Here is a 15475-nt window from a genome sequence, read left to right as displayed (position 1 = left end):
CTATTCCATTTGCAACAAGCCAACTCTTGGTCATGCAAGTATATAAGGAGGGTCTAGGTGGAGTTGTAGGCATGCATTGAGTAGAAATTGATTTAGGAAAGAATCTAGAGTTGTAAATTGTGATCAGAGCTAGTAGCTGAGTGTGGGCTTAGGAAACAAGAATATTTCTTAGTGGCTTGTGAGTACAAGTTTAGATATTTCTGAGAGTTTCTACCAAGTTTTCTACACATCTAGGCTAGCTAGGGTTGAGAGTGTTTGGATCTTGCAAGGTCTTACAGAATAATTACTATAATTACTTTTGTATTTGGTCATAAGTGGGAAGTCCTTACTATTAGCATGAATTATGATGATATTCCTTTGGGGGAGTATACTAAACATTACCAGAGCATGTGGGAGATTGATTATAATGAATATTGATATATTGCATTCATGACTATGTTTTTCATTGATGACAACATAGTATAGTTTTTGTAAAGCCAAGTAGAGTAGCAGATAGAGAACGAGGTCATATAAATGATGTATGGATACTCAAACAAAGTCCAGTTAAGGATGTGTTCTACATTGTGTCTTGATGGTGAGGTTAAGGATGTGTTCTACATTGTGTCTTGATGGTGAGGTTAAGGGTACATCAAGCAAGTTGAATAAATGTAGAATATGTCCATGATTTACAGAGAACAGTATACAGATAAAGTATCTAAGAAGTGGTTTTTTATTAATGGATTGTATCTCCTAAAAAAGATAGAATTATGATATGTGAGGTTAGATAGTGATAGTAGATAGCTTGATGGTGATGTTAGCAAGTGCACAAGGTTTAAAGTTGCACGTGTGAGAAGTTGTAAAGATTGTGAACTAAAAGTGTTGTGTAATTGTGAAATAATTAGTTATCTTAATGTGGTCCTATTTAGATTAATTGGGGAAGCCTTAAGGAAAACTCAAGAAATTTTTTTGAGGACTTGGTATAAAGGAAGGTATTTTCCTTGATTGTAAGTTAGCATTGTGATTGAGAAAGTGCAAACAAGAGCAGAGCATTTGGTAAATGCAAGTAAGTGATCCAAGGGATTATTGGATGCAAAGTTGGTGATTTATTATGAAGATAAGAAGAAGAAGAGTAGTCTAGTTGATAGATAAAGGAAGAGGAAGTACAAGTACAACTTGTTTCTATTATTCTACGCAAAATAATACATAGATCATTTGGACAGTGGATTCATTACTTTTTCCCCTAAAGCTATTTGGAATGTGGGTCAATCTGCCTTCTACAAATCCTAACAAGGTTGGCACAACTCTTAATAGAGTTGGAATCTCCTAATAGGGATTCAAAGTCTCCTAACAAGGATCAATATGTACTAAATGTATTTCATTGAATCCTAACAGGGTCAATCCTCTAACAAGGAATATTAATATTAGCACATCATTTTGTGGGTACCATCCTCACTGGGGTTTTACCTCGAATAAAGGGTTTCCCTAGTTAACATATATGGTGTTAGTGTGTATGAGTATCTTGTTATGGTTATCAATTATATTGCTCATATGATTAAGGATTAATAATGTTGATAATTATTGTAATAGTTGGATAATTGATTCACCTCCCCTCCCCCCTCTTAGATATATTGGTGGACTTTACATTCTAACAATTGGTATAAGAGCCTCAGATCCTTAAAGGAAAAGATTAGTAGCTTTGGGAGATTAATGGTGAGTCACTTCAAAAAAGAAAGTCTTGAGTCAGATGGAGGAAATTTTGACACTCAGAAGATGGAACTTCTTGGTGAGATATCAGAATTATGTACATAACAGAGCATCAATTCTCTAGATCCAATTTTTTTTTTTTTTTGCATATAAAATAATATGAGCACAAGTAAAGATAGAGTCATATTTGAAGAAGAAAAGAAGATCAAAGAAGGTATTGATTTGGTTATGAAAAGAGAGCTAGAATGTATGAAAATTTTCATTTGTTAGATATGTAAAGAGTTTGTTCATTTTTTCTGGAAAGAATTATCTTAATGATGAATATGAAGAATTTAAAGAAAGTATGAAAAGATCCTTGAATTACTATGATGATAAAGATAATGAGCTTGAATTGGTTAAGAAAGATTAATTAATAGAGGAGATAGCTTTGGTGACTATTGTTGATCCAAAGGCTAACCATGAGAATGTAGAAGTTTACTTTGAGACTAGCAAGGGCTTGCAAAATGATGTACAAATTGTTAAGAAAAGAGGAAAATAAAGAACAAAACCAAGAGAAGAGATAAGATTTGAGATAGCAACTCCTACACTTAACAGAAACATGCCAATGAATCACCCTATAGAGCAGATAATTGGAAGTAGAGACAAAGGAGTAATGACAAGAAACAAAGTACATGAGGAATTATGTTTTATTTATCAAGTTGAAACCTAAGAGTGTAGATGATGCATGCAAGGATGATCATTGGATTCAAGCAATGAAGAAGGGACTTGATCAAATTGTGAAGAATGAAACATGGGAATTGTTTCGTAGGCCTAAAGACAAGAATTTTATAGGAACTAAATGGGTATTCAAAAATGAGATGAATGAACAAGGTGAAGTTATGAGAAACAAAGATAGATTGGTTTGCACTGGTTATTCATAGTTTGAAGGAATAGATTATGAAGAAACATATGTCCCTGTATCCAGAATGGAAGCAACGAGAATATTTTTGGCTTATACAGCAAGTAGGAAGTTCAAAGTATATTAGATGGATGTCAAATCAGCCTTTCTAAATGGAGATTTTGAAGAATAAGTCTACATTGAGTAGTATGAAGGATTTTCCTTGCCATAAGAAAAGAATATGTTATGCAGATTGAAGAAAGCACTATATGGTCTAAAGCAAGCACTTATAACTTGGTATGCAAGATTTGATAAGTATTTGCAAAAACTTGGATTTTCTAAAGGTACAATAGATAGTGGCTTATATTTGAAAGAAATTGAAAATGGTTTGTTGATAATAGTGATAATTGTTGATGATAGAATCTTTAGAGGTAATGATGAAGCAAGTGATAAGTTTTCTGAAGAGATGAAGAATGAGTTTGAGATTGGTATGATTAGTGAAATGAAGTTTTTCTTGGGTTTATAGATTGTGAAAAATAGAGATAGTATTTTCATATCACAAGCTAAGTACTTGAAAGACTGGTTGAAAAGATTTAGCCCTGAAAGTTGTAAGCTCGTTGGCACACCAACGGTAACTAGTCACAAGTTATCTAGAAAAGATGAGATACCTATAGCTAAGAAGAAGAAGTATAGATTAGTAATTGGAGGTTTGCAATATTTGACTCAAACCAAGCCAGATATAGCAAATTCATTTGGGATCATAGCTAAATTTCAAGTTGATCCTAAGGAGTATCATTATGTAGCAGCAAAAAGGATATTCAAATATTTGAAGGGTACGCCTGATTATGGATTATGGTATGATATATCAAGTTATTTTACTTTATGTGCTTATACTGATGTGGATTGGGCAGCCAGCATGGATGATAGAAAAAACACTAGTGGTGGAGTATTTTTCCTTGGAGGAAGGTTGGTTTCTTGGTTGAGCAAGAAACAAGATTATATTTCGCAAAGTACAGTTAAAGTAGAATATGTGGCAACAACAAATAATTGTAATCAGATAATGTGGATGAAGCACATGCTAAAGGATATTGGGATAGAGTTTTTAGAACCTATTATCATACATTGTGATAACACAAGTACAGTGAGTATGTCTAACAATCTTGTATTGCATTCTAAGACTAAGAATATATCTATTAAGTATCATATTTTGAAGAGAAAGTTGCAAATAAATAAATTAGATTAGAATATATTAGTATAAAAGATTACATTATAGATACCTTTACAAAGCCTTTTCCTAAAGATACATATGAGTACTTAAGAGGTATGCTTGAGGTTATTCCCTTTCTACTTGAGAGTAGATGATGTTGATATTGCATCATTCCAGTGGTACATAGCACTATTGTTTGACTAGACTAAATGTTGATGCTTCCTATATGGGGGAGTATCTAAGATGAGCAAAGTCATCAAGGACTCTTGGTAATTGGTCTTGAATAGTGTCTCTTGACAATTGAACTGATTAAAGACTTGGAGTAGATGATTAACATAATGAATACTTTTTCATTGATGTCAATGGGGTAGAGTATGAAAAATATCTCCATGAATGAGGGAGAGTATGGAGATGAAGTATGATGAATGTGGGAGAAGATCCTCTAATGGGGGGAAAGTTGAGATCTCCTATGTATAAATAAGGGAAATATTAAGTTACATTTTATGGGACAGAAGTTAAGAGTTGTTTAGTGTGTAAGCAACTGATATCAGTCCTAAAAGAAAGATATATAGAACTGAGGAGTGTTCCGAAGGATTTTAGATTTGATCAATGAAGAGGATTTAAAAGAAAGAAAGTAAAAAAAACAAAAATAACAACAATAGAATGTTATTCTGGTATTCTTGGAACTTAGATGTTTTTCATCTATGTTGCCATCAATGCCAAAGGAGGTTATTGTTAGCATGAATTTTGATGATATTCCTTTTGGGGAGTATTCTAATCATTGCCAAATCACATAGGAGATTGATTATCATGATTGATATATTGCATTCATGACTGTGTTTGTCATTAATGACACCATAGTATGGTTTCTGTAAAGATTGGTAGAGTAGCAGGCAAAAAACAAGGTCGTACGAATGATATAAAGCTAGTCAAGTGAAGCACATTAAGGATGTTTTCTACACTCTATCCTGAAGGCGAGGTTAAGTGTGCATCAAGTAGGTCAAAGAAATGCAAAAGATGTGTGTGATTTATAAAGAGTAGTATACAGATAGAGTATCTAAGAAGCAATTTCTAATGAATAGATTGTATCTCATAACATAGATGGGATCATGATATGTGAGGCTAGATAGTGACAATAGAAATCCTGATGCTAATGTGGGCAAATAAGTAAGGTCTCAAGTTTCACGTGTGAGAAGTTGTAGAGACTATGAACTGACAATGTTGTCTAATTGCAAAATAATTAATTATCGTAATGTGGTCCTATTATAATTAATTGGGAAATCCTTAAGGCTAACTAAAGGAATTTCTTTGAGGACTTGGTATAAAGGAAGATAGTTTCCTTGATTGTAAGTTGGCATTGTGTTTGAGAAAGTGAAAACAAGAGCTAAGCATTTGGTAAATGTGAGTAAGCAATCCAAGGGAATATTGGATGCAAAGTTGGTGGTCTGGTATTGAGATAAGAAGAAGAAGAGTAGTTTGGTTGATAGGAAAAAGGAAGAGGAAGTGCAAGTACAATTCATTTCTACTATTTTGCAAGAAATAATACATAGATTATTTGTATAGTGATTTTGTTGGCCTTGTCCATGAAGTTATTTGGAATGTGGGTCCATTTGCCTTCTACAAATCCTAACAGGGTTGGAATCTCCTAATAGGGATTGATATGTATTAAATATATTTCATTTAATTCTAACAAAGTCCATCCTCTAACAAGTAATATTTAAGTTAGTACATCATTTTATGGGTACCATCCCCTCTAGTGTTTTTCCTCTAATCAATAGTCTCCCTAGTTAACATATATGGTGTTATTGTGTATGAGTATCTTATTATAGTTATTAATTATATTGCTCATATGTTTAAGGATTAAAAATGTTGATAATTATTGTAATAGTTGGATAACTAATTCACCCCACTTGCCCCTCTCATTTGTATTGTTGGAATTTACATTTAATACTTACAGCCTAACACATTGCATGTAATCAACTATTGAATGATAAAGGTTGAATTTTCTATTAGATCTTGGATCTTGTATTGTGTTTCCATTGTGTGGTTATTTTGTAGGGGTTTGGTCACCTCTATTGGGGGTTCACTTAACCTTGCACCACATCAGGAGGTATCAAAGAAAAATTTTGTTCTATTTGAAGATTGTTGGAGCTTGGTTGTAGAGATTTCATATGATTCTTATTCCAAATCCATGTAGGATTTTTTTGTAGAGGTTTTTCAAAGATCTACCTCTAAGAAGATTGGACCCTAGGGTGATTGCAAATCTCGTTGATGTTGTGGAGACTAAGATTTTAGAGAAGGTTAGATCTAATTTCAGGTCTGAGATAGAGTTGATGAAGAATGATATGGTCGCTGAGATCATGAGGGTTATAGCTAGTGTACTAAGGAACATAGGTACAAAAGATGGCCATTAGGAAGTTGTTAATAAATTTGAGGTTGCTAGATTTAGTGGAGAAGATAGGATTGATCAAATGGAGAGATCTATGGAATACAAAACTAGACAGTTGTATAGATTTGGCAATTAGTTGACACTATAGCATAAGATGGATGTTTCTAATTTCTTAGATACTTTGAATCATGAAGACCTAATTGATTGGATTGGTGAGTTGGAAGACTATTTTGAGTTAGAGGATATTGGTGATCTTCTCAGAGTGAGATTGGCATAGACTAAGTTGAAAGGACATGTTTCTTTATGGTGGAAATAATTGCAAAGAGATAGAGAAGAATAAGAAGGTGAAATAAAATTTCTAGGTGGAGATTGATGGTGACGAAGTTGAATGCTAAGTTCATCCATGTTCATTATGAACTTGAGTTGTTTAAGAAGTTGCATAATCTAAAATAGAAGGATTTTTCTATGAAGGATCATACCGAGGAGTTTTACAAGTTAACTTTTTAGTCTAGACATAGAGAACTTCTGAAGAAAAAGGTGGCTAGGTATATGAATGGTTTGAGATTCAATATTCAAGATGAGATTGGTATGTTGAAGATTGATTTAGTTGAGGATGCTTATCTCTATGATTTGAAGGAAGAAGAAAAATTGAAGAGAAGACATCAAGGTAATTATTAAGGGAAGAAAAGTAGGATCACTGGGTGAAAGATAAACAAATTGCTAAAGATGAGTTGAAACCTATTGAATAGAGGAGAAGAATGAGTAAAGGTGGATTTAAGGTACTAGCTAAAGATGTGGTGAAGAAGGACAGATCTTTTGAATGTTTGAATGCTGATAGGAAAGTCAATAATAGAAGAAATGCTACAGTGAATGATAATAAGGAATTGGTGAATGAGCTTGAGATGGAGATTAACTTATTGGCTCAACAAGTATTATTTGGTAAGAGGATATTGGAAACTTGTTAAAGAAGAAATTTGTTCAAGACTCAATGTAAGTTTGGAGGTAATTGATGAAATATGATTGTGGATAGTGGTAGTACTGATAACCTATTTGCTGAGAATGTGGTTTAGAAACTTGGTTTGAAGCGAGTGAGATATTGTTGTCCTTACAAGATTAGTTGGTTGCAAGATGTATATGCTTTGAAATTAAGGGGGTGGTATCTTATTGATTTTTTAGATTGGGGAGTATGTTGATTAGGTATTGTGTGATATTGTGGACATGAGTAGTCATCACATATTACAACATGGTAGACCTTGGCAATACGATTGTAGGGAAGTGCGTGGTTATGTCAAGAATTTTTTTATTGTTGAGAAGGGTGGCAGGAAGTTTTCCCTAATTCCTTTTCAAAATGAAGAACTTGGTAGGAGGAACTTGAGTTCTGTAGACGAATTGAGTTGAAGGATTTTGAAAGGAGTAGAGATCAAGATGGAAAATAGACATGCGGTATGCTAAGGAAGGATGTGAAGAGGTAGGGTAAAAAAAATTCTGCTAAAGAAAAAGATTGGTGAAGGTGGAAGAAAGGAAAGAGTGTACAAGTTGATGACTTGGAGGTTTATGTGTTGAATCCTAGAAGATGTTCTTTCACTTAAATTAAGAACATATTTTACACTTGGGATGTCTAAGGGAGGAGCATCCTGGGGTAGTTAGCAATCTTGTAGGTTGAATTGGTTTTGACCTTGGAGTTGGTGGACTCGTTTGAAAGGAGGTATGCTTGGTCATTATTGGGGTAGTTTCTAGGTTGTAGTTTTTTCCAAGGAGGTCAGTGATGCTTGTGGTACTCAGTATTTTTCTCGATGAAACTAGTGCTTGGTGATGCTTGTGGGAGCTTTGTGGGTGTGCTTTTTTAGTATGATCTAGTATGCTTAGTGATTAGTGTTGACACTTTGTGGTTTGACTCATCGACTAGTTTCCTTGGGAGATTTGATCAGCCAACTTGGTGTATTTAATATGTGTTACACATGATCATGAAATGAATCAATCTTGGGATGTGTGAGGACCTATTTGGTTCTTGGTTCTTTCTCCTATGTGCATTTAATGACTTGTAAGCTGACTTAAGGAATATAATGTTTAATTGGGTTCTAGATGATTTTATTTGCAATAGGCTAACTTGTGGTCATGCAAGTATATAAGGAGGGTTTGGGTAGTGTTTTAGGAATGAATTGAATAGATGATATTCAAAAAGGAATCTAGAGTTGTGAATTATTAGTAGAGTTAGTAGTTGAGTGTGGCTTAGGAAAGAAGAAGGTTTTTTGGGAGCTTGGGAGCACAAGATTTGATCTTGCTTGGAGTTTCTATCAGATCATTGTGTTGTTATTGATATGGGCTAGCTAGGGTTGGGAGTGTTTGGATCTTGCAAAGTTTTGCAAAACTTACTGTAATTGCTTTTTTATTTGGAAATAATCGGTAAGACCTTATATTCTGGCACATTGCATGTATTGGATGATAAAGGTTTGATTTTCTATCAGATCTTGTATCTTGTGTTTTTGTTTGTTGGGGGCTTGCTCACCTCCATTAATAGTTTAATTGGCCTTGCATTGTATCATATTTGAGTCTGTAAAGATTGGTTTCATGGGTCTCAATCTTCACTTGAGAAGTGACATTCCTAATAATGTCTTCCTTATGTCAAGTCAATTCTAGTTAAATGTATCGATTCTCTACCTCAAATTATATATTCTACTCATATATATTTGCACATACATCGATAAATCTCTCACACTTACACTTATACATTTTCAATTATAAATGATTTCATCCTTTTATATGTTTCATCAACCTTGTAGAAATAAACAAGGTTGGCAAAAACTAAACACCTAGTATGTTTATTCATTATAACTTAATATATAATGTGATCAATTGAATATTAACTTAGATATAACAATGATCAATAACAACATCCTTGAATATACAATAGTGCCATAAATTATTCCACAATCCATCACAAAACATTACATCACCATGTCAACCAAGAACATTATGAACACTAACATGCTTCTAGAAAATCCTCCAATGTGACCACACAAGTCATTATGATCTAGCAATATTGATAAAACATTATCATAAGACATCAACAAGAATTATAAATAGCTCAAAAACATTAACATCACCTCTATCTCAAAAACCATAATTATCTTTGTATAATTTATCAAGAAAAATAACTAGTTGTTAGGATTAAAGAAACATATATAATAATTACATGCAAATATAACCAATATAAGGAAGAAACAAGGCACACATAAGAGAACACAAGACACAAAGATTTAACATGGTACACCCAATCCCTAGGATACATCTACCAAATAAACAGTCCAATATTATTATCCAATGATTTCAACTTGATTACAATCTACAATCCATCTCAGTTCAATACCTCCACAAGACACTATTAATTTCATCGTACATCATAAAATCCCTAACCCTAATAAATTTTATACAAGACTTATGTTGCTTATAAAATTAGGGATAGAATATGTTGTCCAATAGAAAAATAGCTCCTACTATCTTTTATAATTATAAAGTCATTTTTTGCCTTGGTGGGGTGTTGCCCCTCATCCCTACCTTATATTGCAATAAGGAGTGTGCATAGGGCTCTTCCCTCATAACCCAAAAGGGAAACTCCCCCCAAACCCCCTAAGAAAAAATCTAGGGGAAATCGTGCTAAATAAAGTGGGGAAAAATCAACCTATGAGTCTAATTAAATTCTACATGACAATATCAATAAAAAATTATAATCTAGAAACATAGCTATTGATCTTCAACACATGAACCAATCATGTCAAGGACACAATTACAAGTCCTAAACATGTCATATCATTTGCATCCATAATTATTGTTACACTGATGCAAATTAATCCAAACAATGTCACTTTGTCTTTTCTTGAACTCTTCCTAAACAACAAATACCTATCTTTGAAAAATCACCCATAACTCACTCCAATCTTACTAAAAACCTTGTAACTTGACATAGGTCAACTATGTACATCCCTCAACATATATTTTCTAGCTCAAACTTTGATCTAGAGTACAACAATCTCACTAATCCAGTCTTTATGGTGAACATTTTTGCAACATTGTGTCAACAAAAGATATGTTGACACCAATGTTGATGCATATTTGCATAATATCCAAACATTTTCTTACTGTTCACATGTTGTTGTTGGGTTCAAATCCTCACTCCTACTACTTCTAAGGATCACTTGCATTCATAAAACTAGCATGAAAATTGAAAAATTAAATTGTAATGGAAACCAATCCATTTATCTAAACTATGAAGTATCATTAATATTAAAACTTCACTTCATGGACGATATATTGAGAGACCGTATAAAAGGAAAACCAAATGAACAATGACAAAGCAATTAACTCCCTTATTGCAACTTAATAGATAGATAAAACTTCTATATCATGAATGCACGATAAATAAAAAATAGACCCCATATAAAATGAATAATTCTCTCACTAAAAAAAACCATCCTTTTTAGAAAAGAGCATCGAGGAATAAGAAGCCTCCAAACAAATATTGGGCAAAAATAAGAGAAATGTGGATAACATCGCTAGAGGATGAATAAGCTACAATAATTGTCAAGTGATAATTGATTTAATACTAAAAATGAATAACCTAATCAAAAATAACAAAAATGTAGATTTTTTTTTTGACAAAACAACTCAAATAATAATCAGACGAGTAACTAATTACTGGTTCCCCACAGTACATGGGAAGAAATTCTAAACACATAATTCTCTCCTAAATGAAACCAATGATGAATTATAGAAGTAACAATATGAAGTCCTATTTTTAGAAAGAAAATATAGGTCCACTAAAAATATTGCCACTGAGTGTGCAAGAGAGGAAAAATATCATGTAAATGTACACAAGAGAATACATGTAGTTAATAAAATGGTGTACAAATCAAGATGCATGCATTCTTGTGGACATGGTTGTGATTGTAAACATTAGCACACAAAAACAATAGAGTGCAAATAAGAAATATAGTACAGGTGAAAATTTTTACAAAAATAAAAGTGTTGCATTATCTCATTATATTTACAAATGAAAAAGTGTAATATGATATACTATATGTTAAATCCTTAACAAAAATAAAGCATTGCAAAAAAACAGTGTATTCAAAGACCACCTACAACATACATAATGATTATATTTTTTTGTTAAAATATATAGAAGAACAAAATCATGTCAATCTCATATGTTTGTAGTCCCTTCTACTACTGGTCCTTCCTTAGGATCTTTTATACCTTCTTAGGATGGGGGCATTTCTTTTTTTAATTTAATTTCTTGGTAGAATGTTAGTGCTAGGGTGGAAGAGGATTGGACAATAATAAAAAAGTAGGAAATCTAAGTAGCCTCATTCCTCATTTGACCCTTCGTTCCTATAAGGGAAATTCAAAAGAAAAATCTTAGTGATGTTTGATTGGCTTTGCAGGTTTATTTTGTCTTTTCTTTTTTCATGCTCCATATTGTCTTTGTGGGGGAAGCATGTGTGGCTTTCTCTTTGTTCTTGGTTTGGTATCAAGTCTTAGTTTTCCCACTATATCTAGTGAGTAGTATTAAATATATTTAATTATGGGGCTTTAGGTCCCTTATAAACATTTTTTTGTATAGGGTTCTAGGGTCCCTTCAAAACCTACTTTCACCTAATAAAAAATAGAACAAGTTAATCTATTTAGAAATAATTATATATACAAATAAAAAAATATTTTGTTATATTTAAAATCCTCACAAAGTATAACACTTTAACTCATTAGAAATTAAAAGAGAATTAAAAGGATACTAATAGTGTACAAAAATGAAACATTATTTGAATTGCATATAGAATAGCATAAAATAGGTTATTTCATATAGATTTAACTTTTCAAATAGTTGAGATTTTTTAGTACCCAAATATAAATCAAAAACACAATAAAGTGAATAAAAACTAGTTAGAAAAAAGGTGGGAAAAAAGTATTTGTAAGGGTGAATATTTTTGAAATATACCTACCCATTGTTGGAAGAATAAAATTGCCTCATTTGAAATATGTGATACCATTTACCCAAGATATGCCAAAAATAGAATGGAACAACTAGGGTTTGATGGTGTAGACAAGGTGGGATATGTATAATGTTCATGTCAACATGATGTCATAACAATATTAGTACAAGGAATATTCTAACATAAAATAATTCTTTTATGTATAAAATTATCATCAATTTTAAAAACAAAAAGTGAAGAAAGATGGAATGCCCCCTTCACCTATCAAAGTATATTTGCAATTGCCTATAATAAATTGCAAAAAATAAAATGTAGAACTATGATGAAAGAGATGTGGCACTGATAAGTCAATTTCTACAAATGAGAATTGACATTATTTGGAGAATAAAATAATTGTGACATTATATATTAATGTAGACAAGCTCATTAGGTTTAGGGTTTAACTCAATTGGCGAGAACTTTCTATTGCAAAGCACAAATTCATGAAATCTAGTCTATCCCTAGTCCACATGGTACTAATGGACGTCTCACACATGCACATTAAAAATTTAACCTAATAAATTGCAATTTATAGAGTGTTATACACAACTACTATAGTCTCGAAGAAATGTAGACCGACTCATTGATTGAAAAAAATAGACCACCAAATGAAAAAGGATTGCAAAAGTTAAAATTCGCATTGAGTATTATAAAATCATTGTTACAAGTGGAAAAATAGGTGTAAAAGAGATAACAAACTCTCAGAAAAAAGAACATTACAACTGAGTCCATAAATATTAGACAACTTGGTATCTACAACCTCCATAGCTAGTCATGTGGTTTAATATGTTCTCAATAAGTGTCTCTCATGCCATAAGATAATAAATATACACATATATGTATGTTTAGGTAATTACACCAAGGGTAAAAGATAAGAGAAGTTGAGTTGATCAATATCAATCAATGTTTCTTTGAATTAAATCGATCATGTTATTGGGGGTAATGATAAAGTAGGACACTCTAAGAATGATTTCACATTTAATTTATTTTTACTAAATTCTTCAAGAAAGACAAATAAAACCAACAGAACCATTTTAGTATAGAAGTACTCTTCTTGTCACTCATCTACACATGATTAATTATATAGCATGTAAAATATTAAATAGACTGCTAACATTCATCTCCTAATCTAAATATAGAAATTAATATAAATACACATGTTCATATTTTTACGAAAAAAATGTTTAAAAATTCAAACATCTACAAATTCAAAAATGTGAAAAACAATAATTAATTATAACATATGTACATTTGTATACTTGAAATTGTTCTAGTGGTGAAAAACTTACTAGGTTAACATTTAAAGAACTTGTTCTCTTAAAAAATGTGTAGAAGTATGGATGTGTCAATATAGGGGAGAGCTACAACATATGGAGGGTATACAAGCTAGGTCACATATACAAGAAATAATAGAAGAGGAAAGAGATACTCGTAACCACCATAGATTTGTTGGATTTCATAATAATTTTGAGCATTTTGTAGTATTGATTGACATAAGTAGTAAATGAAGCCTCAAACAAAACCCTTTCTTGGCCTATTTACAAATCTAAACATAATCATAATAATTTTAAGCACTTTGGAGTAGTGATTGACATAAGTAGTAAACAAAGCTTCCAACTAAGCCCTTTCTTAGCCTATTTTCAAATCTAAACATAGTTTAATTATACGAGGGATTTCCTACTCCACATTCCTTGGTCATATTTGAAAGGTGCAAAGGGGTTCATTTTTTGGGGAGGTGGATATTTATAATAAAAAAGTAACTTTGTGAGAATAAGGTTGAAGTTGGAGGTGAGGAGAGCTATGGAAGATCAAGTTGAAGGTTTGGGGGGATGTTCAACAAGTAGAAACCCTCCTTCACAATAATGATACAAATATCTCCTAAGACAGAGAAATGAAATACACAGAGAGTGATAAAAGAGGGATTCCAATAGTTTTAAGAAAATAAGTGGTAGAGACTAAACCTAATAAGGAAGTGAAAGCCCAAGTTAAAGCCGAGAAAGAAATGGAGAAAAAATAATCTAAAGTTAATACATTAGGATTTCTACTCCCTGATGATGTGCTTGATTGCAATGCAAAGTGTCTATATAGTTCTATAATTTCACTCTTTTTGAAGGGCATAACTTCTAAAACTAACTCCTCTAAATGGGATAAATAATCTGGGAGAATAAAGGTGGGGAAATTGAAGCTCTAATAAATTTGGGTAAAGGGTATGTCTTTTGCATGTTTAAGTTTTTGATCATGCCTAGACAACTCTTCGATATGGAACTTGGGTTATATGTCAACAATTTTTTTTTATATAGGCCTAGTCTCTATATTTCCACATTAAGGGTCCTTCTAGGTCTAAATATCCAATGTAGGTTGAATGAACTTTTCTAAGTTTTTTACTTAGACCTTTTCTGAGTGGGAGAGTTATCCAATGAAAAAATAGTAATGAATTTTTTGTAGCCTAAGGGTTCAACTATGAGCTTTTGTTGAAATGGACTTAAATAATCAACTACCTAATAATGTTATGTTAATTGGGTTAGGGTTTGAATTTTTCTAGCCAATAATATATATTAATAAGTGCAATGCTTGCTTCTTTAGTTGGAAAGATGTTCACTTGATAAGAAAAATTTTCACCCAAGCAAAACATGTACAGATATGCTCAGTCTCCAATTTCTCTTAGTTTACAACATCCATAATTCACATAGCCTACAATTATTCCTAATTCAAGCCCTCAACCAATACAACTATCCAATGATACATCAAATAAAATAATAATGTGAAGTTCATTTCTTACAAAAAATTGATTATGATAGATAGTTGGAAGGATGGCTAGGTAATGAAAGGATTCTAAGAGAATATTCATCTCCCAATACAAGGTGTCCTCTTCAAAAAATCACCATCATTCTCTTACTATATTTCTTGCAAGGAATAAGGGAACGCCCCATACAAGTTTTATTGAAAGACATAGATCTTCATCCCCTTCAATGAGAAATGTATCTTTAGTTCGAGTTGAAATACGACAATCTACATCTATTGCTAATGTCAAGGAGGTTGAGAATTTAAATAATTTGATTGAGCTTGTTAATCACTTTAATGTTTTTCCATAGGAATGAGACTTTTAATATTTTTTAATCATGGACTATGAAACTTTCTATTGGATTGTTAGAAGTTGTCACTTCCTCACCACTAATTTGAGGTTAAGAAGTCTACTATTAATTGGAACCTAATGGTTTTCTTTTCCAAGAGGTTAAAATTAATGGTCCTTGTCTCATGTAATTACTTAACATATGCTACATTTTCCTACATTACGT

This window comes from Cupressus sempervirens, chromosome 5 (genome assembly GCF_028749045.1).
Source record: "Cupressus sempervirens isolate cs-2001-9-10 chromosome 5, ASM2874904v1, whole genome shotgun sequence".
NCBI classification, from domain to species: Eukaryota; Viridiplantae; Streptophyta; class Pinopsida; order Cupressales; family Cupressaceae; genus Cupressus; species Cupressus sempervirens.
Note: the sequence above shows the minus strand (reverse complement) of the source record.